The sequence below is a fragment of the Ornithorhynchus anatinus genome, chromosome 2 (genome assembly GCF_004115215.2).
Source record: "Ornithorhynchus anatinus isolate Pmale09 chromosome 2, mOrnAna1.pri.v4, whole genome shotgun sequence".
Classification (NCBI taxonomy): domain Eukaryota; kingdom Metazoa; phylum Chordata; class Mammalia; order Monotremata; family Ornithorhynchidae; genus Ornithorhynchus; species Ornithorhynchus anatinus.
In genome coordinates this window covers 158,011,399-158,018,369 of record NC_041729.1, presented here as the reverse complement: position 1 = coordinate 158,018,369, position 6,971 = coordinate 158,011,399, and the positions used below count along the sequence as shown (strand labels likewise).

The 6,971-nt window shown below is 43.0% G+C and overlaps 1 non-coding gene across 1 annotated transcript; it reads left to right on the top strand.

The window, feature by feature from the left end:
* Window positions 1-6,233: 6,233 nt before the first annotated feature.
* LOC114809733 lies at window positions 6,234-6,371 on the top strand. Its single transcript, XR_003757510.1, has one exon. It is a non-coding gene; the product is annotated as a small nucleolar RNA SNORA7 (small nucleolar RNA).
* The last annotated feature ends 600 nt before the right edge of the window (window positions 6,372-6,971 follow it).

The following is a 6,971-nucleotide window of genomic DNA, read 5'->3' as shown; positions in this document are numbered from 1 at the left end:
TTACTCTCACCAGTGCTAAGTCAGAACTCTGACACGGTCCATGCTCCATAAAAACCACCTCTTCCTTTTTCTCTCCAGCTGCTCTTTGAAAGGGGATTAGAAGAAATTCCTTGCCTTATCGCTTAGTTTGCGATCAGAACACTGTGGAGAAAAACCTCAGTGAAAACTGTCCAAGGGTGGACGGTTGGGAGACAAAGAAGAACATAGAAATTAGAATTTGGACTGGGTTGTAGCAGGAACTTTGAGATGGTCAATACGACAGGAAATAATGAGAACTGAACAAAGGACTAGAGGTCATTAAAGGGAGGATTTTTTTTTTAATGTTTGTCTCGCCCATTAGACTGTAAGTTTCTTGAGGGCAAGGATCACGTCTATCAACTCTATTGTACTCTCCCAAGTTCACTGTACAGCGCTTTTCACAGAGTGCTCAGCAAATGCTAATTGATCTTTCAAAGCTCACTCAGACTTATGCACACTGAAACTCTCACAAATTTTGAGTGCTATCTCTATCTCTGACCCTTGCTATCAGCTCTTTACCCATTCCTATCCAAACAACAACAATAATAAATCTGGTGGTGATTTTTGCTAAGGTCTCACTATGTACTAAACACTGTGCCACACAATGGGTTAGATGCAAGGACAGACCCTGACCTACACGGGGCTCACAGTTTAAGTAAGAGGGAGAACAAGTGTTTCAACCAAACCATAAATAGTATTTATTGAGCAGTGACTGTGAGACTTTTAGCTCATTGTGGGCAGGGGATGTGTTTATTTAGTGTTGCACTGTATTCTTCCCATTGCTTAGTACAGTGCTCTGCACAGAGTAAGTGCTTAATAAATAATGATAATACCAATGTTGGTATTTGTTAAGCGCTTACTATGTGCAGAGCACCGTTCTAAGCGCTGGGGTAGACACAGGGGAATCAGGTTGTCCCACGTGGGGCTCACAGTCTTAATCCCCATTTTAGAGATGAGGTAACTGAGGCACAGAGAAGTGAAGTGACTTGCCCACAGTCACACAGCTGAAAAGGGGCAGAATAGGGATTCGAACCCATGACCTCTGACTCCAAAGCCCATGCTTTTTCCACTGAGCCACGCTGCTTCTGAATGAATGAATTAATGACTGCAAGTTCTGTGTGGGCAGGGAATGTGTATACCAACTCTTATATTGTACTCTCCCAAGCGCTTAGGACAGTGTTGTGCATATAGTAAGCACTCAAATACACTTGATTGATGGCAGAGGACTGTACTAAGCATCTGGGAGACGAGTACAACACAACAGAATTGGTAGACATGTTCCCAGCCCATGAGGAGCTTACAGTCTCATTTTACAGATAAGGAAACTGAGGCACAAAGAAATTAAGTAACTTGCCCTAGGTCACCCAGAAGGCAAGAGACAGAGCTGGGAATAGAACCCAGGCTCACCGACTCCCAGGCTCATGTTCTTTCTAACTCCTCCAGTTAACCTTTTTCTGTGCTTCGCTCTCAACTCTTACATCCCCAATCCCCTGATCCCAGTCTTCCTCTTCATTCATTCATATTTACTGAGCAATTATTGGGTGCAAATAACTGTACTAAACACTTCAACAACAAGCAAATACATTCCCTGTCCAAAACGCGCTCATAATCTAGAGGGGGAAACAGAAATGAATATAAATACATAAATTACAGATCTATGCATATGTGGTGTGGAGCTATGAGGGAGGATGAATGAAGGCAGGGAGTCAGGGTGATGTAAAAGGGAGTGAGAGAAGAGAGGAGGGTTTAATCAAGGAAGGCTTCTTGGAAGAGATGTGCATACAATAAGATTTTGAAGTGGGGGAGAGCAATTATTCATTCAATAGTATTTAATGAGCGCTTACTATGTGCAGAGCACTGTACTAAGCGCTTGGAAGGTACAAATCGGTAACAGATAGAGACAGTCCCTGCCCTTTGACGGGTTTACAGTCTAAGAGAGGGAGACGGACAGACAAGAACAATGGCAATAAATAGAATCGAGGGGAAGAACATCTCATTAAAGCAATAGCAAATAAATAGAATCAAGGTGATGTATATCTCATTAACAAAATAAATAGGGTAATAAACATATATACGGTTGAGTGGACGAGTACAGTGCTGAGGGGATGGGATGGGAGAGGGGGAGGAGCAGAGGGAAAGGGGGGAGAAGAGGGTTTAGCTGCGGAGAGGTGAAGGGGGGTAGAGGGAGCAGAGGGAAAAGGGGAGCTCAGTCTGGGAAGGCCTCTTGGAAGAGGTGAGCTTTAAACTCACCCATACTTCAAATCTATTTGGTCTCAGCCATCCCCATCATCAAAACTCTCCTGCAAAGGAGGATTTCCCAATTACATGCTCTTCCCATGCCCATGTCAATCCAACAGCTACTACTCTTAGCACATGGGTTCCCGATTTACATTCGTTTTATCTCTTTATTCTGCTACATGACTATCAAATGTGGTGGCATTGTTCTTTCTCCTGATCCCATTATCTGTAAATGATAAATCCCTGACCTTTTCTCCCATTAAATGGCCAACTCCTTGGGAGCAGGAATTGTGTCTTTTAAAATCTCCCATGTGAGAAGCAGTTTGGCTTAGTGGCAAGAGTACAGGCTTGGGAGTCAGAGGACATGGGTTCTAATCCCAGCTCTTCCTTTTGTCTGCTGTGTGACCTAGGGCAAGACACTTAACTTCTCTGTGCCTCAGTTACCTCATCTGTAAAATAGGGATTAAGATTGTGAGCCCCACATGGGACAACCTGATTACCTTGTCTCTAGTGCTTAGAACAGTGCTTGGTACAAAGTAAGTGCTTAACAAATACCATATTTATTATTATTATTAGTCTTTGGCACAGATTGTGTGTGTCATGTGGGGAGCACTGTCATCTAGGAGAAAGAGTACAGGCCTGGGTTCTAAATCCAGCTACTTGCCTGCTGAGTAACCTTGGACAAGTCATTTAACTTCTCTGTATCTTAGTGTCCTCATCGGCAAGATGGAGATTCAATACCTATTCTATCTCCTAATTATCATTACAATATCTTGAATGGGACTTTACTACAAATATTGAATCAATCAAAGTCATGCAACATAATGCTGACAATCACTGAATTCTAATATTTAATGTTACGTTTCTTTTACAGTGCCAATTTACAACCCCTTCTTTAGGCTAGGAACAAGTGCCATATTGGTAATTCTCTGTCTTAAATTTTAGAGCTACTCAAAAAGTAGCAAACGACAGTTTAGAAAGATTGACTTCTTTAGATTCTTTTATTGATATTTTCCAAAACTCAAAACATGAGGAAATCCAAAGCTGTGCCTCCTAACCGGGTCATGGTTCCAAACGGCTTGAAATTATAAACTCGTTTATTTTCACAAATCCATCATGTTACACGGTTAGAAATGTGCATGATTTCAGGCCACTCAACACCAGATTGCCTCCAGATATCAGTTAAAGAAATGCCTCTCCTCAGCGCTGCATTTGATCAACAGCAGATCATTCACATTGTTCATTAGACCTCAAAATTTCTCATTTCTTACCTGTGGAGAAGTGGTCTAATGGTTTCATATAGAGAGATCTAGAGTATATTGTACATGAAAAATTATTGTTGACTTTTGAAAGATAAATGCTCCAAACAACATCTCTCTTCATGCTCAAAGCCCTTTTAAACCACTACCTTCTGCAAGTTGCCTTCCCTCTTGTAATCCCACCTCCACATTCGTAAGAAGAAGAATAATAATAATAGCCATAATAATAACGATGATGATAATCGCATTTCTTAAGAACTTACTATGTGCCAGGCAATGTGTCCCACTGGGGGTGAATACAAACAAATTGGGTTGGACACAGTCTCGGTCCCACATGGAGCACAGTAATAATCCTCATTTTACAGTTGAGGAAATTGAGGGTCAGAGAAATGAAGTGATTTCTCCAAGGTCACACTGCAGAAAAGCAGTGTAGCCAGGATTACAACCTGGATCCTTCTGACTCCCAGGCCTGTGCTCTACCCATTTGGCAGCGCTGTTTTATCTCCCATTAATCATATTTAATATTTACAGATTTTCCTGTTTAGTTTTAGTTGTCTTTATCCATTACTGTGTGCAGAGAACTGTGACCTCCATCCAAAAGGTTCAGTCAAGCAGTGACACTTCCCAGGATTATCTGATTGTCCATCAAATATATATTGTTTCATCTTGACTCCATCACTTGTCTGCTTGGGACCTTGGGCAAATCAATTCTCTTCTCTGGTCCTTAGTTACCTCATCCATAAAATGGGGATTAAGACTGTAAACCCCATGAGGGACAGGGAATGTGTCCAACCTTATTTGCTTGCATTCCCCCGCAGTGCTTAGTATAGTGCCTGGCCCATAGTAAGCACTTACTAAATACCATAAAAAAGGTGGAAAATGGTTTGGATGCACATGCACAAAATAGCGAAGATGAAATACAAAACTAAAACAAGACCAAAGACACCACAGAAGTCCATCTACTCTAAGTGGTACAGGGACCTCAAGGTGCTACCGGGTCATGGAGAGCAAAGGCACAAGCACAAAGCTTCCTAAAGTTCTAAGATGAAGATAATAATAATACTGGTATTTGTTAAGGACTTACTATGGGCCAAACACTGTTCTAAGCGCTCGGGTACATACAAGGTAATCAGGTTGTCCCACGTGGGGCTCACCATTTTAATCCCCATTTTACAGATGAGGTAACTGAGGCACAGATAATGTAAGTGATTTACCCAAGGTCACACAGCAGACAAGTGGCGGAGCAAGGATTAGAACCCATGACCTCTGACTCCCAAGCCCATGCTCTTTCCACTAAGGCACACTGCTTCTCAGATTTGCAGTTTCTGTTAGGCATCACCACTTTAAAGCACTGTGCGCCTGGGGCATTTTGTCAGGGGGCCCAGGAGATCCTGTTGGGAAGGCAAAAGCATTTCTATGTGCTTCCATTTATTAGTCTCAGAGAAAAAAGAGGCTGAATAGGGTGACCTATCCATTTCCCCCCAGTTAATCATTCATTCATTCATTCATTCAATAGTATTTAGTGAGTGGTGCAGAGCACTGTACTAAGCACTTGGAATGAACAAGTCGGCAACAGATAGAGACAGTCCCTGCCGTTTGACGGGTTTACGGTCTAATCGGGGGAGACAGACAGACAAGAACAATGGCAATAAACAGAGTCAAGGGGAAGAACATCTCGTAAAAACAATGGCAACTAAATAGAATCAAGGCGATGTACATTTCATTAACAAAATAAATAGGGCGATGAAAATATATACAGTTGAGCATTGTATCTGTTTGTTGCTAAGTTTACTGTATGCTCTCATTATTATTATTATTATTATTATTTCCTACCCCACTCCCTCTCCCATTTGACTAAACTCCTCAAGAGTTTGCCCTTAGAATGATGGAACAGAAGACAAGGTCTAAGAAAAGTGCTCTGCAGTCAGCAGGGATTCAGCCCATAAGGATGGAGAGAATGATCAGAGTAATAAAGATCAGCCAAATCATTCAATGGTATTTATCGAGTGCTTACTGTGTGCACTATATTAAGCTCTTGAAGGAGAACGATGAAACAGTGTTGGTAGACACATTCTCTGACCACAGGAAGCTTACAGTCTAAAAGGGAACACTGACTTTAATATAAATTAATAATGGATTGAAAATGAGCACTGTGGGCCTGAGGCAGAGGGGCATAGAGAGGACAAATGCAACAGAAACATGGAAAAGAGTGGGAGAAGACAAAATGGAGACTTAGTCGGGGAAGGCCTTTTGGAGGAGATGTACTTTTAACAAGGCTTTGAAGGTGGAGAGAGTGATTGTCAGATACAGAAGAGGGAGGGCACTCCAGGCCAGAGGCAGGACGGGGGCAGAAGGTCGGTGGCAAGATAGACAAAACCGAAGTACAGTGAGTCGACTGGTGTTAGAGGAGTGAAGTGGGCAGGCTCGATTTTAGTAGGAAATCAAGGAGTTAAGGTAGGAGGGCGCAAGGTGGTTGAATGCTTTAAAGCCGCTGGTTAGGAATTTCTGTTTGATGCGGGGGTGAATGGGCAACCACTGGATGTTCTTGAGGAATGGGGAAATATAAACTGAATATTTTTGTAGAAAAATAATTCAGGCAGCAGAGTGAAGTACGGACTGGAGTAAGGAGAGACAAGAGTAGGTCAGCAAGGTCGCAGAGGCAAAAACCAAGGCAGGATAGTGTAAGTGCTTGTATTAATGGAGTAGTTGTTTGGATGGGGTCTCTCAGGGTGGCACCTGGAGAGTTTCCAGTACTCTACCAGTCTCGGCTATGGGAGGGACAATCGAGCAGAGGCCTGTCCATTCCATTCCTAGCTTGGCCAGTGGCTAGAGAGTGGAAGGCCATCTGCTACGAGTCAAAACTCACCCAGCAGCCGCGTGGGAGAGAGTCGAGGGCGGAGACTCGAGTTTACTGAGCGGAAGGAGGCAGTGGTAAACCACTTCTGGATTTTTACCAAGAAAACTCTCTGGATCCACTACCAGAACGATTGCAGATGGAGAGGGGGCCTTCTGGAAGAGATGCGTCCGTGGTGTCTCTATGGGTCGGAAACGACTCGACGGCACGAGACCAGATAAGTTTGGATGGAGAAGAAAGGGAAGGTTTGAGCAGTGTTGTGAGGTCTTGACTGACAGGATTTGGTGACGCTGAATATAATAATGTTGGTATTTGTTAAGCACTTTCTATGTGCAGAGCACTGTTCTAAGCGCTGGGGCAGATACGGAGTATTCAGGTTGTCCCACATGAGGCTAGCAGTCTTCATCGCCATTTTACAGATGAGGGAACTGTGGATTTGGATGTGGAACAGATGTGAAACTGTGAATATGTGGATTGATTGAGAGATGAGTTGAAGATAACACGAAGGTAATGGAGTTGTGAGACAGAGAGGTTGGTAATGCTGTCTACAGAGATGGGAAGAAAAGTCAGTGGGAGGACAGGGTTTGGGTGGACAGATTATG